Source organism: Benincasa hispida, chromosome 7 (assembly GCF_009727055.1).
Source record: "Benincasa hispida cultivar B227 chromosome 7, ASM972705v1, whole genome shotgun sequence".
In the NCBI taxonomy this organism is placed as follows: domain Eukaryota; kingdom Viridiplantae; phylum Streptophyta; class Magnoliopsida; order Cucurbitales; family Cucurbitaceae; genus Benincasa; species Benincasa hispida.
The window spans coordinates 18,087,627-18,111,454 of NC_052355.1; positions in this window are offsets into that span (position 1 = coordinate 18,087,627).

The following is a 23,828-nucleotide window of genomic DNA, read 5'->3' on the forward strand; positions in this document are numbered from 1 at the left end:
ATGCTACCATGACAAGGCAGGTGTTAATCAATATTCAGCGCAACATTCTTACGATCCACTTGCATCAAAGACAACTAGCGGAGCGGAACCATGAGTACTTTAATTTTCTGATAGCATATCTTCATGGACCCATGGTACCTCCACATCTAAGGCAGCATCTGATTTTTGAAGAAGCTCCTTAAGTACCACATCCGAACCCTCCTTCAGAACCTCCTGCTCCTCAATAAATTTTACAATTTAATTTTTATTGCGGCCATTCTGTTATCATTATTTCATTCATTCTTAGCTAAATTCTTTGATTCTTTGTACAGGCAACAAATTTTTGTATTGCGTTATTTGTAATTATTTGTATACTTAGTTAATTTTCAATACAACTGAGTAGCAATTCTATCCATATGCCTGTGCCTCTTCTTTATCATCTTTTGCCAACTTTGCGATATTCTTAATCTTTCTTTTTGCGTTATTCATTGCGCTGTCGTGATGTATAATATGTATTCACTTAGAAACATCTTCCATACTCTGTATTTTCTAACTAACATTTAGTTAATTCGTAGCTTAGCAGTACTTTAACTTTTATCCTTCAAAATACTGCTCAAACTTTCTTTTTGAAATTTTATCCAAGTGTTTGTCTATTCTATCCAAACAATGCAATGAGGACCTTGTGCATCTCTAAATTTGGGGTGGGGAAGGTCTGAACATATGAGATCAAGTGATGCGGTCATTAAAAAAATACGTTCATTTTTCATATCCAAAAAAAAAAAGAAAAAGAAAAAAAATATTTTTCATATAAACTCCAATGTTAGCACAAGGGAAACCTAAAAAACAATCCCAACCTGATAAGAGTTAAATTTGTGAAAGAAGCCTGCTCGTAGTTGGATGTTTGCATGACACCCGTGGGAGCAAGCCAAAACGAAGGTGGGTTTCCAAGAACAATGCAATATGAAAAGAGAAAAATGAGAAAGAAAAATAAAGGAAATAAGAGACAACTCCTCTGAAATTCATGAGTTAAAGTTGAGATTGGCACACAACTGTAGTTGGATGTTCGTATGACACCCATGGGAACAATCCAAAACGAAGAGTGTAACCATGATCAATAGTCTCTGATAAATGACGCAAAGTTTGACCACCGCATCCTGACGCATCAAGTTGTTTTGACAAGAAGAGGTAAACATTCTTTTTAAAACTAGAAAAGCATTTTTTAGCAGAAATTTGATGTAGAGATGAATAAAGTAGGGCTTTGATATGAATTAGCAAGGATAGAAAGAAATTGCATTATCAAGTAATGTTGCCTAAGTGGAGCATTCGGAGCAACCAATCGACTCAAAATTTAGGATAGGAATTGAGCATTATTGCCTTAGTAGAAGATATGCTTGAGGACAAGCATATATCTAAATTTGAGTGTGTAATAACTTGTAGAAATACAAGTTATTTATACTTCTTTATACTGCAAATGAGCAACGCAATCGCGGAGGATTTTGACACGTGTACAACTAACCGTTGTGCATTTTTGACGGATTGATTGCATAACAGAAGGAATATTTATTCCACCATTTTCAGAATTTTCATAACAATAAAGTGGGGACCACACGACAAACAAGGCATGAGTACTTTAATTTTCTAACAACATATCTTATACGATTCACCTGCACCAGAGATAGATAGCGGAGCACAGCCATGAGTACTTTAATTTTCTGACAGCATATCTTCATGGACCCGTGGTTCCTCCGCATCTCAGGCAGCATTTGATTTTTGTAGAAGCTCCTCAAGTACCACATCCAAACCGTCCTCCAGAACCTCCTGCTCCTCAATAATCTTTGCATTTATTTTTTTCCGGCCATTCTGTTAATTTTATTTATTTCATTATTTTTCTATGTTTAATTAAATTCTTTGATTCTTTGTACAGGCAACAATTTTTTGTATTGCGTTATTTGTAATTACTTGTATACTTAGTTAATTTTCAATACAACTAAGTAACAATTCTATCTATATGCCTGTGCATCTTCTTTATCTTCCTTTGTCAACTTTGCGATATTCTTAATCTTTCTTTTTGCGTTATTCATTGCGCTGCCATGATGTAAAATATGCATACACTTAGTACATTTCCCACACTTTATATTTTCTAACTAACACTTAGTTAATTCGTAGCTTAGCATTACTTTACCTTTTATCCTTCAAAATTCTGCTCAAAACTTCTTTTTGAAATTTTGTCTAAGTGTTTGTCTATTCTATCCAAACAAGGCATTGAAGAACTTGTGCATCTCTAAATTTGGGGGTGGGGAAGGTCTGAGCAGATGAGATCAAGAGTATGCAGTCATTAAGAAAAATGCGCTCATTAACAAAAAAAATTATAATAAAAAAAATCCATATAAACTCCAATATCAGCGCAAGGGAAACCTAAAAAACATTTCCAACCTGATAAGAGTTAAGTTGTGAAAGGAGCCTGCTCGTAGTTGGATGTTCGCATGACACCCGTGGGAGCAAGCCAAAACGAAGGTGGGTTTCCAAGAACAGCGCAATATGAAAAGAGAAAAAAATGCAAAAGAAAAAAAGAAAAGAATGCAAGAGACAACTCCTCTGAAAATCATGAGTTAAAGTTGAGATTGGCACACAACCGTAGTTGGATGTTCGCATGACACCCGTGGGAACAAGCCAAAACGAAGGGTGTAACCATGATCAATAGTCTCTAATAAATGACGCAAAGTTTGACCACCACATCCAGACGCATCAAATTGTTTTGACAAGAGGAGTAAACATTCTTTTTAAAACTAGAAAAGCATTTTTTAGCAGAAATTTATAGTATAGAAGAATAAAGTAGGGCTTTGTTATGAATTAGCAAGGATAGAAGGAAATTTCATTGTTAAGTAATGTGCCTAGGTGGAGCATTCGAAGCAACCAATCGACACAAAATTTAGGATAGGAATTGAGCATTATTGCCTTAGTAGAAGATATGCTTGAAGACAAGCATATATCTAAATTTGGGAGTGTGATAACTTGTAGAAATACAAGTTATTTATATTTTTTTATTTAGATATTGCGGCCAAAAGAAAGGAAAGTTGCGTTAATTGTATAGAAATTAGCTAAGAAATGCAAGAATTATAAATTGTCATCAATACACCCACTGACACCATTGCGATGGTAGAAGAGAATATTTCAAGTCTGTTTTGCAGGAAATCAAGTCACCATATACATTCATGGCTCGAGATAAAAAGAACAACACATCTACGTCTCATCGCACCCATTATTCAGGAATGAATAGACGATCAACGCAATGATGGCACATGCGACAATCGGTCAAGAGCTTTGCGATCAACGCAACTTCAACCACATGCAGTAATTAAAAAAAAAAAAACAACACCGCATGCGGGCATACGATCGAAGATGCGAAAGAGCAATGCAATTGCGGAGGATCCTGACACATGTACAGCTGACCGTCTTGCATTTCTGACGGGATTGATCACGTAACAGAAGGAATATTCATTCCACCATTTTCGAAATTGCCATAACAATAAAGTGGGGACCACACTACAGAGAGTCAAAGTTAATCCTATAAATAGCCTCTGAAATTCTATGAGAAAATATACTTGATACGGGCATATTTTGATATTTGTATATTGAGAGAGAGACTGGTCTGAGTGCTGGTCGGAGAAGATCCAGAAAGATTTAGGAGACAAGACCGAGAGGTGAGTCTCAGGACAAATCCTTTCAATCCCCGTCATGAAGCTTTGTACCAAGGTCACTTCTACCGGACGAGCAAGTCTGAGAGGGAAGCTCTTTCTTCCATTTACTCCATTAGCCGGCAAGCACATCCACCATCCAGATCTGTGTCAAGACGTTGGCACTTTTCTGTATTTGTTTCTATCTCTTATCATCAATTGTATTCATCTTCTTAATCTTTATCATTCGCACCATTATAAGACACTAAATATTAGTATTGAATGTCATGATCATTTTCATCTCCATCTTCCTATCTATTTTCGTTCCTCCATTAATCGCTTTCTCCATGATGTTTTCTTAATCCCTTGGTAATTAGAATTAATTAAACAAGTAAATTAATCTGTGCTAAAGAAATAAATATGTTTAGCTAAAGCATGCTAGATGGCATCTTCACTTGTGAGAGTAGAAGGGAAGACGCCATTCTGCCTGTCGAGAGAAGGCTAGAAGAATGTGTTCACTAAAGCGAGAAGTACTTCGAGAGATGGAAGCAACCTTGCATTCATTACGTTCATCCAAGTTTCACCACAGAGATGTGGGAACACGGCCGATCATCGAGAGATGTTTGCCAAGGAAAAGCGGAACCGTAGTTATATCTTTAACGTAATTAATGAACTTGCGATGTTTATATTAATTACCCTTTCTATCTCTGTTTCATACATAAAGACTTGCCACTACATAACACGACCCCTAGTATAATCTTCACAATCAGTCTCAATCTCAGTATCATGTATCAGTATCCTGTATCCTGTATCTTGTATCATAATAGCTTAGGTCTACTTTTATCGCATTTTATTTTATTACCGCAACTTTACTTTACCGCATATTTTACTTTACCGCAATTTTAATTCCTGTATAAACACAACTTTTATTAATTGAAAAACCCCTGGTCGCATATATCACGAACGTAACCATTAAATACGCAATCCCTGTGTTCGACCTCGATTCACTCTGAGAAACTTGTAGTGAAATTATACTTGGTTTCAATGCAAGGAAAATTGTGACAATGCATAGCATACTACCAGCATTTCATTAATAATGTATACATCTAGAATTAGTATCGCATCATCACATTAAATTATGCGTATCAACAGGATATGTCTCAAGGAAAATAAAAAAGGATCGATCGAACATCAGCATATACTAAACCCTGCGATGAAAGAGGTCATGAAAAAGGAGAATCAAATGGTTGGATGCAGGCATTATTTATCCAACTGCCGACAGCACGTGGGTCAGCCTCGTGCAATGTGTGCCAAAGAAAGGAGGGATGCAGTCATAAATGCAAATAATGAATTGATACCGATGAGGAACGTCACTGGCTGACAAATCTGCATGGACTACCACAAACTGAATGAAACGACGAAGAAGGATCATTTCCCCTTTCCTTTTATTGATCAGATGCTAGAATGCCTAGCAGGAAATGATTACTTCTGCTTTTTGGACGGATATGCAAGCTACAACCAAATCATGATTTCTCATGAAGATCAAAAGAAAACTACATTCACCTGCCCCTACGGAACGTTTTCTTTTCGACACATGCCATTTAGATTATGCAATGCCTCGAGCACGTTCCAGAGGTGTATGATGGCCATCTTCTTTGAGTATCTTGAAGACTTAGTGGAAATTTTTATGGACGACTTCTCGGTGTACTGAAGTTTGTCTAAACAATTTGGAGAAGATACTCGCTCTTATCTTGGCATACACCTTTCAGTAATCGACTACGCTCCCACATGTCTGTGGTGAGACAGAGACTAACGTAATGAACACAAGGTTACTTCCATATCTAGAAGTAATACTCATTTTAATTAACGCATTCTTCTAATCTTCTCTCGATAGATCGAATGGCATCTTCACTTATGCTCTCGCAGGTGAGAATGCCGTCTAGCATACCTTAGCTAAACATATTTTATACCTTAACACAGATTAAGTACTCGTTTGATTCATATAAACTATCGGGGGATTGAAAAGACATCATGAAGAAAGTGATTAATAGAGGAACAGAAATAGATAGAGAATGGTATATGAAAGCTATCGAAACAGTTAATATGTCTATTAAGCATTTGATATCTGGTGTGTGAATGAAGAGATAAAGAGAAAGTGAAAGACAACGATGAAAGAAATAGAATAGATACAAACAAGCGCCAACGTCTTGGCGCCGATTCAATGGAGATCTGCTTGCCAGATTGGATGGATCTGATGATAGGAAGAGCCTCCCTCTCAAGCTTGCTCAACCGGTAGCAGGGATCTTTACACAGAGCTTCAAATTGGGTATTTGGCAGAATAGATTTGAGACTCACCTCTCGGCTTTGTCTCGTCTTCTTCTCGAATTTCTTCAATTAAGCACTCAGCTCAGCCTTTNGGGATCTTTACACAGAGCTTCAAATTGGGTATTTGGCAGAATAGATCTAAGACTCACCTCTCGGCCTTGTCTCGTCTTCTTCCCAGATTCTTCAATTAAGCACTCAGCTCAGCCTTTTCTCTCAATACTTTAGCAGCAATTCTCCTCGTATCAAGTAGCATAAGTTTTCTCTGAAATCTATGGGGTATTTATAGGTACAGGTCTTTGACTCCAGCCTTGTGGTCTCCACTGATTGTTATGGCAATTCCGAAGATGGAGGGATATTATTCCTTCTGTTATGCAATCAGATCGTCAATTCTACACAACCGTTAGTTGTACACGTGGCTCAATCCTCCAATTTTGCCTTCCTCAGCCGCATCTTTCGATCGTGAGTTCACATGCGCTGTTGTTTTTATTACCGCATGCGGTTGCAAGTCAGCTCTGGATCGACTGTCGCATTGTGCCGTCATTGCAGTAATCGTCTCTTCATTGGTGATTGACGGCACAATGTGACAGAGATGTGTTGATCGGTTTCTCGTGAGCCTTGAGCGCAAACGGTGACTTGGTTTCCTGCAAAATAGAGTAAAATTCGGCTTGTCTTCCATCTTTATGGTGTTAGTGGGTGTAATTGCGATCATTTATAATTATTGTAATTCTAAGCTAATTTCCATACAATCGGAACATATACACTAACTTTTGGCCGTAATATCTAGATAAGGTGGCATAAATAACTTGTATTTCTACAAGTTATCACACCCCCAAATTTAGATATATGTTTGTCCTCAAGCATATCTTCTACTAAGGCAATCATGCTCAATTCCTATCCTATATTTTTGCAACGATTGATTGCTCCAAATGTTACATTTAGGCACATTACTTGACATCGCAATTTCCTTCTATCCTTGCTATTTCTTATCAAGCCCTACTTTATTCTTTTCTTAAATACTGCATATTCTACATGACAAAATTCTGCTCAAAAATGCTTTTCTAGTTTTCAAAATAGACTGTTTATCTCTTCTTTGTCAAAACAACTTGATGTATCTATATGCAATGTGCAAAACTTTGTGTCATTTATTTATTTAGAGACTGTTGGTCATGGTTACACTCTTCGTTTTGGCTTATCCCCACGGGTGTCATGCAGACATCCAACTATGGTTGTGTGCCAGTTTCAACTTTAACTCACGACATTTAGAGTAGTTGTCTCTTGCATTCTATTATTTTTTTCTTTCCATACTACGTTGTTCTTGAAAATCCACCTTCGTTTTGGCTTGCTCATACGAGTATCATACGAACATCCAACTACAAGCAGGCTCCTTTCAAAACTAAACTCTTATCAGGTTGGGACAATTTTGAGGTTTTCTCTTGCGCTGACAATGGAGTTTTGCAATTTTTTTTTATACGAAAATGGACGCATTTTCTTTTCTTAAATACTGCATATTCTTGATCTTATCTGCTCAGACCTTCCCCACCCCCAAATTTAAATGTGAGCAAGGTTCTCATTCCATTGTTTGGATAGATTAGACAAGCACTTAGAAGAAAATTTCAAAAAGAAGGTTTGAGCAGAACTTTGAAAGATAAAAGGTAAAGTACTGCTGAACTAAGAATTAACTAAGTGTTAGTCAGAATTTACAATGTATGGAAAATGTTTCTAAGTATAAACATATAATACATTATAGCAACGTAATGAAGATCGTAAAAATAAAAGACTAAGAACATCACAAAAATTAACAAAGGAAGATAAAAGAAAGGCACAGGCAAAAAGTAGGGTGAATCATGTACTCTAACTGTGTTGAACATTAACAAAGTGTACAAATAAGTATAATGGAACGCAATACAAAATTTTTTGTTGCATGTAGAAGAGTCAAAGAATTTGATTAACTTACAAATTTGATTCAAAATGATGCACGATTAAGATTTGCACCCTGCTTCCAATAAATGCAGATACATTTTTGCCAAGGACGGGCAACACGCATACATTCCCGCAACACACCCCTTAACTAAACACATTTTTGGAGGGTACCTCGACATAGTGCATTTAACGAAGGACAAGCAAAGGACATATACGTGCGTAACACACCCCTCACCACAATGCATTTAGGTGTCTTGGACGCACAATGTTTCTTAGTACCACCTATTACACCCATCTTCTCATTACATACCAGTTTACTTTCCTTTCTTCTTACTTCATCAAAAACGCAAATCGAAAAGACTTTGCGGTGATTCATCCAATCATTGACACAAATTATACAACCGTCGCTACTAAATTTAAGGTATGGAAATACATGATAGAAATACATGCAAAATTAAATTGGAAGTAAATAAAAAGCATTAAAGAGTAATCCTACTAGACAGTAATTAACGGAATTCAGAAAACAATAAAAGAAAGTTGTAAGAAAGCAAGTAAATATAAATAAGGAACCTGATTGAAAGAAGTTCTTAGAATTACTGCAATCACTCCCCCCTACAAGCAATTTAATCCTACTTACCCAAGTCAATGATGTCCAGGCGTCGATCAAAGTCGCCTCCATAGTAGAGCCTAATCCGCTGACCATTGACTTTGAATGCGCTGTTCCTTGAGAGAGAGTCCTCTACTGATTAGCCACCGTCTGGAGGAGTGAGGTCATTGTGTCCATTGTCACATCGGCCTTTTCTACTCTTTCTCGTTCCTGACCTCTTACCTCAAGCCCATTATCAACCCACTCGTCAGAATGTCACAAGATGCGATCCAATATGTTCTTTGCTTCCGTATATGACTTATTCATTAATCCTTCTTCTGCGGAGGCATCGGCAACTGCTTGCGTAGATTGGTCTAAGCCATTGTAAAAGGTTTCCATCAAAATACTATCAGGAATCCCGATATGCGTACAACTCTTCACTAACTACTGGAATCACACCCAGGCAGTGCTCAAGGTTTCGTAACCCTTTTGTTCAAAATTCAAGACATCCCTCCTCCTCCTTGCATTGACAGACGGAGGAAAGAATCTATTCATGAACCTATCAACCAACTGCTCCCATCCATTAATTTCGTTTAGCTCTAATGCTTGAGCCCACCTCTTTGCTTCATCCCGCAATGTGTACGGGAATAGATATAGTTTAAGTCCTTCTTGAGTTACACCAGGCATGGCGAATGTGCTGCACATGTCTACAAAATTTGTCAAATGAGCGTGTGGGTCTTCTCCCTGTAATCCTCCAAATTGTCCCACATTCTAAATCATTTGCAGCATAATAGGTCTTATTTCAAAGCTTGCATTCCTCTCAACCATGGGTCTTGAAATTCCTAGTGAGAAATTTAAAAAAATTAGGTGCCGCATATTCCCTCATAGGGATATTATGGTCAGCAGCAAGAAAAACTGGATCTTGCACTGGTAAATTTCCCATTTGTTTTCCTGCGGGTGCCATATCTTCATTAGCCATATTTCTTCACCAATTACTTTGGCCCTGATGAACTCTTGCACAAATAGAACACTTGATCTCTGGGTCCGCTTAGAGTCACTAGATCACTCCACCACTCACAAGCCGTCAGACTGCTTTCCGTGTTNACCAATTACTTTGGCCCTGATGAACTCTTGCACAAATAGAACACTTGATCTCTGGGTCCGCTTAAAATCACTAGATCACTCCAGCGCTCGCAAGTCGTCAGACTGCTCTCCGCATTGAAGAGCCCGTACAAATAGATCTGTCCTGCAAAATACCAAAAACACACTCAAACAATAAACTGTTAACCAATCCCCGGCAACGGCGCCATAAACTTGTTTGATCGAAAACGCTGATGTGTATGATTGATGATGTTCTATGCTGAAAAGGATGCGATATTGCTGCTAGATATGCGTTAATTATGGATGTTCTCGTAGTATACCATGTATTGTCATAAGTGTAATTCCACCGCAAGTTTCTTGTTGTGATCCGAGGTCGAACACAGGGATTGTTTTAGGTTATTGTGGTATGTCCATGATATATGCGACCAGGTTTTTCAATCTTTAAAAGGGTGTTTTGTGTACAAGTATATAAAATTGCGGTAAAGTAAATGAAAGCAATAAAGATGCGATGATGAAAATAAAATACAGTAAACCTAATCTAGATGATACAAGACAAAGGCTTAATGATACACGATGCTGGGGTAAAGGCTGACTGTGAAGGTTATGCAAAGAACATGGGATGCGACGGCAAGTCTTATAAACAAAATAGAAAGAGAAAGATAAATAATATAACAATGAAAGAAATAGAACAGATACAAACAAGCGCCAACGTCTTGGCACCGATTCGATAGAGATCTGCTTGTCGGATTGGATGGATCTAATGATAGGAAGAGCTTCCCTCTCAAGCTTGCTCAACCGGTAATAGGGATCTTTACACAGAGCTTCAAATCAGGTATTTGGTAGAATAGATATGAGACTCACCTCTCGGCCTTGTCTCATCTTCTTCTCAGATTTCTTTAATTAAGCACTCAATTCAGCCTTTTCTCTCAACACTTTAGCAGCAATTCGCCTCGTATCAAGTAGCATAAGTTTTCTCTGAAATCTATGGGGTATTTATAGGTGCAAGTCTTTGACTCCGACCTTGTGGTCCCCACTGATTGTTATGGTAATTCCGAAGATGGAGGGATATTATTCCTTTTGTTATGCAATCAGATCGTCAATTCTGCACAACCGTAAGTTGTACACATGGCTCAATCCTCCACTTCATTGGCGATTGATGGGCGCAATGTGACAGAGATGCGTTGATCGGTTTCTCGTGAGCCTTGAGCGCAAGCGGTGACTTGGTTTCCTACAAAACAGAGTAAAATTCAGCTTGTCTTCCATCTTTATGGTGTTAGTGGGTGTAATTGCGATCATTTATAATTATTGTAATTGTAAGCTAATTTCCATACAACCGGCGCATATACACTAACTTTTAGCCGCAATATCTAGATAAGGTGTCATAAATAACTTGTATTTCTACAAGTTATCAAGAAGATACTGAGAAGATGTGAAGAGACGAACCTGGTGCTGAACTGGAAGAAGTGCCACTTCATGGTGAAGGAAGGTATTGTGCTCGAGCACAAAGTCTCCAAGGATGGGCTGGAGGTGGATAAGGTGAATATTGAGGCCATTGAAAAGCTCCCACCTCCAACAAATGTGAAGGCTGTCAGGAGCTTCTTGGGGCATTCAGGATTTTATCAACATTTTGTGAAGGACTTTTCGAAGATTGCTCGACCATTGAGTGCGTTGCTGGTGGCAGAGAGAACGTTTGACTTTGATGAATAATGCCTCAACGCATTCAAGATACTGAAGAATGCATTAATAACTGCACCTGTGTTGATCGCACCAGACTGGACATAACCCTTTGAACTGATGTGCGATGCTAGCGGTTATGTGATGGGGGCGATGCTGGAGCAAAAGAAGAAAACAATGATACACCCAATCGCATATGCAAGTAGAGAACCAACTTGAATCAATTTATTAATGACCAATAAAGGAATTTTAAAAACAACAGATAATCAACAAAATCACCAATCTATAATTTCAATGTCCACTGATACCGAGAGATCTGCACATAACGTCGCCTCTGAAAACTGAGAACAACCCGCTGCAAAACAGCCCAAAATAGTGTGCTACCCCTTCCCCCTGACTAGCGAACCACTGATAACGGGCTAAAATGCACGTTATTATAATGCTAAAGTCTTAAACAATGTTGGATTGTGTTGATGAAATATGTTAACTTGCATCCACTAAGCACCAATTTCATAATATTGCGGTTGCATGCGTTCAGCGCATTAGAATAGTTGGTCTTTGTATTTTTGTGCAGAATATGCATTAACATAATGCAAGAATTGCGATCATAAGAAATCATTGGTCGAGCGCAACATCACCGCAAGGCTTTGCATTGATCGTGCTCGCAAACATTCACCCAAGAAGGATCGTCACAACTTGGTTAGTGCAACATGGTTGGTGCATCTGGGTGAAAGGCCAATTCAGCGTGATGGGACAGAAAGCTGATGACAATCGAATCCAAATTAAGTTGACAGCCGATAATAGTCACAAAGTACATTCAGCTTTTTTGGTGACAATTATTCGGCACATCAGTCAGGAATTAAAGCTGTCCAATCTGTACAACCAGGAGAGAGAAGCCGCCTTTCACCATGGATGCTCTATAAATACCAAGGGCATTCTTCAGAGAAGGGGTTCAGTAGTTAGAGATTTCATACTTCAGTTCGCACGCTTTTATTCTTAGTTTTCTTTCATTTTAAGGCGGACTCGAGGGAAGAAGTTGTGCTGGTAAATCGTTCCAGTAAGCTTGGTAGAGCACTCGGAGCTTCAAGGACAGAGAGAGGGCCGACGCCTGCAGAAGCGGGAACATCTTTAGAACAGAATAGAGATTTCAGTGTAAAAGCCTTGGTCAACAAGGAATTTCTATCAGGCTCTCTACCTTCAACTTCCATTGTCATTTTTACTCAACTCATTTATAAAAATGGAATTTCCTTCTCTATATTTTTTCACTCTCTGTTATTCACGCATGAGTAGCTAAATCAGTTGAATGGGTTGAGAAGAATTTAGCTAGCACAACTAGGGAATCTTCATTCTTTGCGATTATCTTGTTTTATGTATGCTTCATTCGTCCATTAGAGACATTCGGGAGGGTAGTCTAAAGACAGGATCTAGACTTGGGAAGGTCAAGTTAGAATCTAGACTCGAAAGAGCTAGATTAGAATGCATAAACAAGAGATAGACGCTTAGGAATGAGCACTATTTGTTATTAATGCATCGCATGCATCCTAGAAATAGGATATGATTGTATGCGGTCACCTTGCTTTCATGCATTTTGCATTAACGCATAGGACAAGAGTAGAGACTTAGAAATAATCTATTTGGACACATTTGCATTCAACACATGTGTCCTAGACTTAGGAGCATCCATTTACATTGGAAAATGACTTGCTGTGTATGGTTGTAACATGATCGCATAGTTTGACACATTCCCAAGTAACGCTAGCTAAAGATTTTCTCAACCCATTCATCGCATACTCATTGCATCTATCACACAACTTCCTTTTCTCAAATCCGCTGCATTTGTTTATTTTCTCATCAATGCAAAGAACAAACCCAAACAATCAATTTATTTACTCGGTTATCGCAAAATTCTTCATAAAAATTACCAACGCAATCTTTTTTCATAAGTCCCTGTGTTCGACCCTAGACTTATCAGGAAACTCAGAGGAATTTAGACTTGGATTCTACTGGGGAAACTTGATTGCACAACGCAATTTCATCAATGCATAGCATCCACATTTCCACTTCGTAAAATCAAGTATCAAGTTTTTGGCGCTGTTGCCGGGGACTTCGGCAAAATAGAGTGCTAACAGTAATTTTTTTGATTTCTTTGCAGACTCTCAATCTCTGGCGAATTACCACCCAGAGATTGAGAGGACATTTAGAAGAAGATTAAGAGACCGCCAACAACAAGAAGAAAGAACACCAAGAATGGCGGAGCAACCGGACGCAAGGGCCGTTAACGCGAATAATATAATGGGCAACCCTATCCTTCTGGCGAATGACCGCAATAGACCCATCCGGGACTATGCGTCACCTAACCTCTATGATTTCTCTCTAGGAATCGTGAGGCCGACGTTAGATGGATCGAGGTTTGAAATGAAGCCGGTAATGTTGCAAATGATCCAGGCTACTGGGCAGTTTGGAGGAAGGCGTGACGAAGACCCGCATGCCCACCTTCGGAGCTTCATAAAAATCTACAACACTTTTGTGTTCCCGAATATCTCAACCAAGGAAGTTCAACTAACTCTATTTCCATTTTCTTTGTGTGATCAGGCGAGGAAATGGGCATATTCTCTCGAACCGGGAGAGATCACTTCATTGGAACATGTGGTTGAAAAGTTTATGAAGAAGCATTTCCCACTAAGTGAGAACGCTAGGAGAAGGAAATTAATAACAAACTTTGAACAAGAAGATGACGAATCGCTCAACGATGCTTAGGCGGGGATTAAGCGGCTGGTAAGAGACTGTCCACACAATGGCTTACTAGATTGCCTACAAATGGACATTTTCTACCAAGAATTAAACCCCTCTTTGCAGACTACTGCCAATGCGACAGCCACTGGTGGTCTGCTTGACAAAACATATAAGGAGGCAAAGAGTATACTTGATCGAATTTCCAAAAATCACAAGGATTAGAGGGAAAGCGATCAGAGATTAAGAATCAAAGAAAATGACGCAAACAATGGGGCCATCGCATCCCTAAAACTCAACTGACTGCGATGATGAGTCTGATACAAGGCAGTGCAATTAATAATACGGGAGTGAAGAAAGGGCAGGTCAGCGCAATCACTCAAACGACCGCAAGTTGTGTCATTTGCAATGATGCTCACCTGATGGAGGAATGCCCAACAAACCCGAAGTCGGTATACTTCATGAGAGATAATCCCTATTCCAATACATATAACCCCGGGTGTCGAAACGGCCCAAATTTTGCGTGGAAAAATCAACAGCAAAGTTTTCAACCTGTGGCACAAAAAGGAGGGCCACCTGGATTTTTTCTGCAAAACAACTATCTAGCGCAAAGCAAGCTAACAGCTCATAACCACCACAATCTTCATCCATAGAAAGTTTGCTGAAGCAATACATTGAGAAAAACGAATCAGTGCTTCAGAACCAAGCTACATCCATCAGAAATCTCGAAATCCAAATGGGACATATTGCGGGCAAGCTAAAAAACAGACCGCAAGGAGCGTTGTCGAGCTCAACTGAGCTCCCTCGCAATGCTGGGGGTAACGGGAAGGAACATGCTTAGCAGTCTTCTTACTAAGCGACAACATGACTGCGAAAGTAGGGGAAAAGCACATCGCGACCAACTTGAATGTGACGACAACCGAAGACCCGTTGACCTATAGTTTGGAGAAGCCCGAGAAAATAGACCCTGAAGTTGTGTCCACCCTTAAACCTCTAGATCTTGGAATAGAAGAAGTCCAACCACCAGTAACTCTGCAAAGACTGAAAGAGGAACAAAATGACGAAGGAAAGATAGCAATAGTGCCTGCAGTGCAAAATGCTATGATCCCACCTAAAATGGGCGACACATGAATCTTCACGATCACATGCTTTATCAGAGGGACCTTCAGTGGCCAAGCACTATGCGATCTTGGGTCAAGTATAAACATAATGCCACTACCAGTCTTCAAACAATTGAATGTCGGTACACTTACGCCCACAAAGGAAACTCTCTTGCTCGCGAACAGATCTCGAATATAACCTGAAGAAGAGTTGAAAAATGTCGCAATTTTAATCGATAAATTCATCCTGCCGGCAGACTTCCTCATTTTGGATTATAAAGCGGACGAAGATGCGCCCATCATATTAGGACGACCATTCCTTTCAACCGGTCGCGCTTAAATTGATGTGCGCAAGGGAGAAATTGTAATGAGCATTCATGGGGAGAAACTCCGGATTAAGGCAGTAAAGATCCCAGAGGATAAGGAAAAGAGAGAAAAGCCACCATGGACGTGAACAAACCAGCCTAGAATAAGTGATCCTTAAGTATTATATGATTCAACCTCATTAGGGACACAAGTTTTTGGAAGCATCAACTCTTCAATTCTTCACCACTACTCGGAATTTTCACTATATCTCTTCAATCTTCATCTATCCTTATTTTATTTACAAAAAAAAAAAAAAAAAAAAAACTTGTTCTTTTACTTTAAATCATTTGACCCTCTCTTTGTTTGTTTACAACGATTAAGGCATAGGATTACGAAGATGTTAGTGAAGACGCAAATTATCTCACCCCATCACTGCAATCCATAGAAGATAGATCGCCACAAGGATGAATGCGTCAATACACAATGCGGGCGACAACGCAAAATTTGGGGGTGTACTCTTCCTTATCTTTATTTCAAATTTTGCGCTATCACATTGCATTTTAATTTTAAAAGTTTTATCACTGCATCATCTTTGATCACCGCAATCATTAGATATAGATAAATCTAGTAAGCTACCGCATGCTGTCTCTTTGCCAAGTATGATTTCATTGAGAATAATAACTCTACTGTCAATGCAATGGGAAACCCATGTTGATAAGAGTTAAGTTATGAAAAGCACTTACCCGTAGTTGGATGTGCGCATGACACACGTGGGGGCAAGCCAAAATGAAAGTAAGTCACCATGATTAACGCATAAATAAATGGCCGTAACTCCAAAGCCAAATAAGTATGAGTTTAGTCTGAGAAAGAGTGCGTTGCTCATAGTTGGATGTCCGCATGAAAACCATGGAGGCAAGCCAAAATGAAGGCAAAGCACTTGGATCAGCGCAAGGTCAGAAAAAAATATCAATGAAGAAAATTTTGATGCAAGGATAAAATCATTTGAAACCCCAGTAGAAAATTTTCTTTTTGAAATTAATCATGCGATGTTCTGGGATTTAAAAGTCTTTTTGAAAGGTAAGCTTGTAGTCCCTAGGTCTTAGAAATATTTTTAGAAGAGACTTGAATAAAACTTAAGGAAATTCTAGTACATAGGATTTGAACGAAGTATTCTTGAGAAATCTAGGAAAAGAACATTACGGTTGACTCGCTAAAGGAATCTTTAGCTTATGCTTGAGGATAAACACTGTTTAAATTTAGGGGTGTGATAACGGGCTGAAATGCACATTATCATAGTGCTAAAGTCTTAAACAATGTTGGATTGTGTTGATGAAATATGTTAACTTGCATCCATTAAGCACCAATTTCATAATATTGCGGTCGCATGTGTTTAGCGCATTAAAACAGTTGGTCTTTGTATTTTTGTGTAGAATATGCGTTAACATAATGCAAGAATTGCGATCATAAGAAATCATTGGTCGAGCGCAACATCACCGCAAGGCTCTACGTTGATCGTACTCGTAAACATTAGCCTAAGAAGGATCACCGCAACTTTGTCAGCGCAACATGGTGGGTGCATCTGGGTGAAAGGCCAATTCAGTTCGATGGGACAGAAAGTTGATGACAGTTGAATCCAAATTAAGTTGATAGTCGATAATAGTTACAAAGTACATTCAGCTTTTATGGTGACAATTATTCGGCACGTTAGTCAGGAATTAAAGTTGTCCAATCTGTACAACCAGGAGAGAGAAGCCGCCTTTCACCATGGATGCTCTATAAATACCAAGGACATTCTTCAGATAAGGGGTTCAGCAGTTAGAGATTTCATACTTCAGTTCGCACACTTTTGTTCTTAGTTTTCTTTCATTTTAAGGCGGACGTGAGGGAGGAAGTTGTGCTGGTAGATCGTTCCAGTGAGCTTGGGAGAGCACCCAAAGATTCAAGGACAGAGAGAGGGTCGACGCCTGCAGAAGCGGGAACATCTTTAGAACAGAATAGAGATTTCAGTGTAAAAGCCTCGGTCAGCAAGGAATTTCAACCAAGCTCTCTACCTTCAACTTCTATTGTCATTTTGTACTCAACTCATTTATAAAAATGGAATTTCTTTCTCTATATTTGTTCACTTTCTGTTATTAACGCATGAGTAGCTAAATAAGTTGAATGGGTTGAGAAGCATTTAGCTAGTACAACTAGGAAATCTTCATTCTTTGCGATTATCTTGTTTTATGGATGCTTCATTCGTCCTGTCTCTTATACACATCTAGATGTGTATAAGAGACAGATTCTAAACTTGGGAAGGTCAGATTAGAATCTAGACTCAGAAGAGCCAGATTAGAATGCATAAACAAGAGACAGGCGCTTAGGAATGAGCACTATTTGTTATTAACGCATCGCATGCATCCTAGAAGTAGGATATGATTGTATGCGGTCACCTTGCTTTCATGCATTTTGCATCAACGCATAGGATAAGAGTAGAGACTTAGGAATAAGCTCTTTCGACACTTTTGCATTCAACACATGCGTCCTAGGCTTAGGAGCATCGCATTTACATTAGAAAATGACTTGCTGTGTATGGCTGTAACATGATGGCATAGTTTGATGCATTCCCAAGTAACACTAGCTAAAGATTTTCTCAACCCGTTCATCGCATACTCATTGCATCTATCACACAATTGCCTTTTCTCAAATCTGCAACATTTGTTTATTTTCTCATCAACGAAACCAAAAACCCAAACAATCAATTTATTTACTCGGTTACCGCAAAGTTCTTCATAAAAATTACCAATGCAATCTGTTTTCACAAGTCCCTGTGTTCGACCTTGGACTTACCAAGAAACTCAGAGGAATTTACACTTGGATTCCGCTGGGGAAACTTGAGTGCACAATACAATTTCATCAACCATAGCATCCACATTTCCACTTCATAAAACCAAGCATCAACCACGCGCATACTCGCATGTCTCTCTCACTGCCGACAACCGTTGCCGAATGCAACCACTATGGCAAACTTCCCAGGCCGGACCGCGACAGACTGAACCGCTGCCCATGCCATGAACTTCCAAGATCGAACCACCAAACGAAAAACTCTCACGCTGCCCGCCGATCTGCAAGCACCATGCTTATGCCGAACCGAACTCAGCCTTCAAACTCGTGTTTCAGTCAGCACGGTGCCTCTGCCTTGCTCCCCTAACCAGCCGCACAGTCCAGACAGCTCCCCTGCTCACTGGCGGCTTCTTTCTTTTCCTCAGGCAGCTTCTTTTTCTTCAAAAAAAAAAAAAAGGCACGCAAATTCTGCCCTAAGTGGAGAAGAAAAGGGATATTACTAAAATGTCACTATTCATTATTTACAAGAATGTCATTAGGCCTTTAATTTTTCCAAAAAACTCAATAAAAACCCACTTAAATACCTTGTTATTTTCTACAAATCTCCCTCATAACAAAAATATTTAAGTGTCAAGCTGATTCTCCAATCTTCCTATCATCCATATTTAATATTCAACCCATCTAATAGGTATTTAAACCTATGGGCTAGAAGAACCTTGGTTAACATATCTGAAAAATTTTAAATTGTATGAACCTTGACCAGTTCAACATCTTTCTGGGCCACAACTTCTCTGATAAAATGAAATTTGACATCGATATGCTTAGACCGTTCGTGATGAGATGGATTCTTCATAAGATGAATAACACTCTAATTATCACAACGGATGATAGAAATGAACTCCTATGACAACAACTCACCAACTATCCTTTTCAACCACACTGCCTCTTTCACAGCTTCACCCACTGATATATACTCGACTCAGTAGTAGACAAGGCAACAACTGACTGTAGAGAAACCTTCCAATTGACCACATTTCCAAACAAACGAAAAATGTGACCTGATAGAGACCTTCTTTTGTCAAGGTCTACAGTATAATCTACATCTGTGAAGCCTTCCAACAGTTCTGATTTATCACAATCCCTGCTAAAACACAATGATACATTGGCAATACCTTTCAAATATCTAAGCACCCATTTAACTGCATTCCAATGCTCCTTCCCAGGATTTGACATAAACCTACTTATCATACTCATAGCATATCCCAAGTCAGGCTTAGTACAAATCATCAAATACATAATACTTCCAACAACATTACAATAAGGAGTATTGACCATCTCTAACCTTTCTTGTTCAGGAACAGGACACTGAGACGAAGAAAGCCTAAAATGAGATGCTAAGGGTGTCGAAACTTCCGTACAACAGACATATTATATTTCTCAAGTAGTTTATGCACATAACTCTCCTGTGAAAAGGTTAACAAACCTTTCTCCCTATCTCTTTTCACATCCATGCCTAGGATCTTTTTCAGTTCACCTAAATCTTTATCTCAAATTCACTACTCAATCGTTTCTTGAGATCACAGATTTCAAAATAATCCTTAGACACTAGAATCATATCGTCTACATACAGAAGTAGATAAGTATATGTACCTTTTTTAAATAGTTTCCAGTACACGCAGGCATCATATGAGCTCCTGTGAAACCCCTGCTTTAGAATAAATGTGTCAAACCTGATATACCATTGTCTCAGCTATTGCTTCAGTCCATAGATGGACTTGTGAAGATGAAAAACCATGTTTTCCTTTCCTTTCACCTCATAGCCCTTAGGTTGAGCCATGTTGATCACTTTCTCAAATTCACCATGAAGGAAAGCTGTGGTGACATCCATCTGTCCAACAAACATATTAAAGTGAACAACAATAGATAATATTAATCGAATGGACGAATGCCTCACCACTGGAGAGAAAATCTCATGAAAGTCAACTCCCTCCTTTTGTGTGTAGCCCTTGGTTACCAGTCTAGCCTTATACCTAGGGTTGGTGTCACCTCCTGTACCTTGCTTGATTTTATAAATCCACTTTGACTGAATGAGTTTCTGATTAGAAGGCTTTGGAACCAATGACCATGTCTGATTCTTTTGCAACGAGAACAACTCTACTTCTATAGCATCTTTCCACTGCTCCTTCGAATCAGATACAATAGCCTCCTCAAAAGTAAGAGGCTCTACTTAAATACTGTCAGATGCACAAGTAAGAGCATAAGCAACTAAATTAGCATAACTATACCTCGTAGAAGCTTGCCTCACCCACTGAGGCCTGTCCCGTGTAAGCTGATAGTTCTGTAGGTCACTGCTATTTGAGCTTTCTTCACCAAAAGCTCCCTCATCAATCAAAGCCCTCTACAGTTGAGGCTGCCTACCATCAGAACTGGATGACTGATCACTGGAATCACCTGAACTAACTGATGGTTGTGCTTTAGAATCAATTCTTACCTCTGCCTCAACCTGATCAACTGTCTGCTGTTTCTGCTGCTCTTTGACACGAAATGGTATCTCTGTTTCATTAAAGGTCACATCTCTGCTGATAATGCATTTATTTTTTCCCTTTTCCAAGCACCAAAGTTTATATCCTTTAACACCCTGAGGATAGCCAATAAACATACATTTCAGTGCCCTCTTATTCAGCTTCCCTTCCTTAACATGAGCATAAGCTAAACATCCAAACACTCTGAGATGATCCAAGCTTGGAGCTTTTCCTGTCCACATCTTCTGAGGAGTCTTTAGGCTTAAAGCAGAAGACGGACTCTGATTAATAAGATAATAGGTTGTTTGGGCAGCTTCCCCCCAAAATTTGAAAGGTAATGAAGCATTTGTCAAGAGACATCTTGTACACTCCATAATTGTTCTGTTGAACCTCTCAGCTAAGCCATTCTGCTGTGGAGTGTATGTAACAGTGAAATGCCTCGTAATTTCCTCAAATTTGTGATTCAAAAATTCCAAACCATTGTCTGTCCTCAGATACTTTACCTTCCTGCCTGTCTGGTTCTCAACTTGCTTTTTCCATTCAAGAAATTTCCCAAAAGCTTCATCCTTCTGTTTAGTGGATACATCCACACCTTTCTTGAAAAATCATCAATGATTGGCATAAAGTATCTAGAACCTCCCATAGAAGGAACCTTTGTAGGACCCCACAAATCTGAATAAACATAATCTAAAATTTCTTTGGTAGAATGCTTCCCTTTCCCAAACTTCACTCTAGTAAACTTTCCCATTATGCAATGTTCACAAAATGGGAGTTTAATGTCTTTAACTCCTCCAAGCAAACCTTGTTGTGAAAGAGCTTGCTGACCTCTTTCACTCACATGAGCTAATCTGTTGTGCCATAACATAGACTTATTTGTTTCTTTCCCAGATGCAACAGCAGCATTACCTGAAACTGCAGTACCTCCAACACTTAAAGACCATTCCTTAAGGTTCTCTTCAGCTTAACCAAAGAACCCTTGATAATCTTCAGAACTCCATTCTCGGATTTATAGGAATAACCTGTTCTATCTAATTCGCCCATAGAAATTAGATTTCGTTTGAGTTCTGGAACATACCTTAAATTTGTAAGAATTCTGATCATACCATTACGTGTTGCAATTCGAACTGATCCAATTCCTTTTACATCACAAGCACCATTATCACCAAGCAGAACTGATCCCCCATTATTTTCCTGAAAGTGAATCAAGAAATTCCGATTAGGAGTTATATGAAACGTGCACCCTGAATCCATGATCCAAACATTTTGAATGTCCCTGCTAGACATCATCAAAACCTCTGCTGAATCATACCCATTAGTAATATTTACTGCATTAGAATCCCCTGTATGCTTGCTACTTGATGCTTCCTTGCTCTTAATCAAAGGGCAATTTTTTTTTTAAGTGTCCTTTATAACATAGGAAACACTTTTTGCTTTTCCGCTTTGATTTCGACCTAGATCTTGACTCTTTTCCTTTTCGTTCTTTTTCTCATTTCTGCCTTTGGCCATGAGTAACTCTCCATCCTTACGTTCCTTTTTAATCTCAAGATTTCTCGTTCTCAAGGCATCCAACACTATATCCATGGACAATGAATCCCTTCCATATTTAATAGCTGCCTTAACTTCTTGATACGATTCTGGCAAAGAATTCAGAAGAATAACTGCTTGATTTTCATCCGACATCTTCTCACCAATGTTATTGAGATCAACTATAATCTTTTGGAATTCATCTAGGTTTTCTTCTAAGCCTTTATTTGAGTCCATCTTATATCCAAAGAATTTCTCCTTTAGATATAATTTATTTGGCAAGGACTTGGTCAAATAAAGACTTTTCAATTTCTTCCATAACTCCGATGTAGTAGTGGCCTCATCTACTAGCCTAAGCACTCCATCTGACAGATACACAATTATCGTCGAATAGGTCATCTCATCCATATCCCTTTTTTCAGCTTCTGTAATTGTTGGTGGAAGGTTATCTTCGTCTAAGATTTTGGCTACCTTTTGTTGTACCAGAATAGCCCTAATCTTTTTCCTCCATAACTCGAAATCACCTTTCATATCAAATTTAACAACTTCGAACCGTGTAGACATCGAAGCCATCTGTCAAATTAATTCCAACAAAAAATATTCTGAACAAAGAATAAGCACACACAACCACACACCCTTCTTGGATCAACTGAAGTTCTGATACCACTTGCGAGAGTTTCTGAACCTAACTTAGATGGCCAAACAGAACGCCCTTTCCCATCAAATTTAACAACTTCTAACCGTATAGACATCGAAGCCATCTATCAAATTAATTCCAACAAAAAATATTCTGAACAAAGAATATGCCAGCACACACAACCACACACCGTTCTTGGATCAACTGGAGCTCTGATACCACTTGTGAGAGTTTCTGAACCTAACTTAGATGGCCAAACAGAACACAAACAATCAGCAGAAATAAATCGAAAGCAGTAAAGAACACCAAGATATATAGTGGTTCGACCAGTTTGGTCTACATCCACTTTGAGAACCAGCTTGAATTAATTTATTAATGAGCAATAAATGAATTTTACAAATTATGGATAATCAACAAAATCACCAATCTATAATTTTAATGTCCACTGATACCGAGAGATCCATACACAACGTCGCCTTTGAAAACTGAGAACAACCCGCTGCAAAACAGTCCAAAACAGTGTGCTACTCGCCTCTGACCGGCGAACCACGTGCAAACCCACGCGTATCTCTTAATGTTGTCGGAAGCAGCCGGATGCAGCCAATATGTAATTTCAATATCCACTAATACCGAGAGATCCGCACACAACGTCGCCTTTGAAAACTGAGAACAACCCACTGCAAAACAGTCCAAAACAGTGTGCTACTCGCCTCTGACCGGCGAACCACGAGCAGACCCGCGCGTCTCTCTCACCACCGACAACCGTTGTCGGATGCAGCCACCACGGCGAACTTCCCAAACCGAACCGCCGCCCACGCTGTGAACTTCCAAGACCGAACCGCCGGATGAAAAACTCCCACGCTGCCTACTGATCTACAAGCACCACGCTCACGCTGGACCGAACTCAGCCTTCAGACTCGTGTTCCA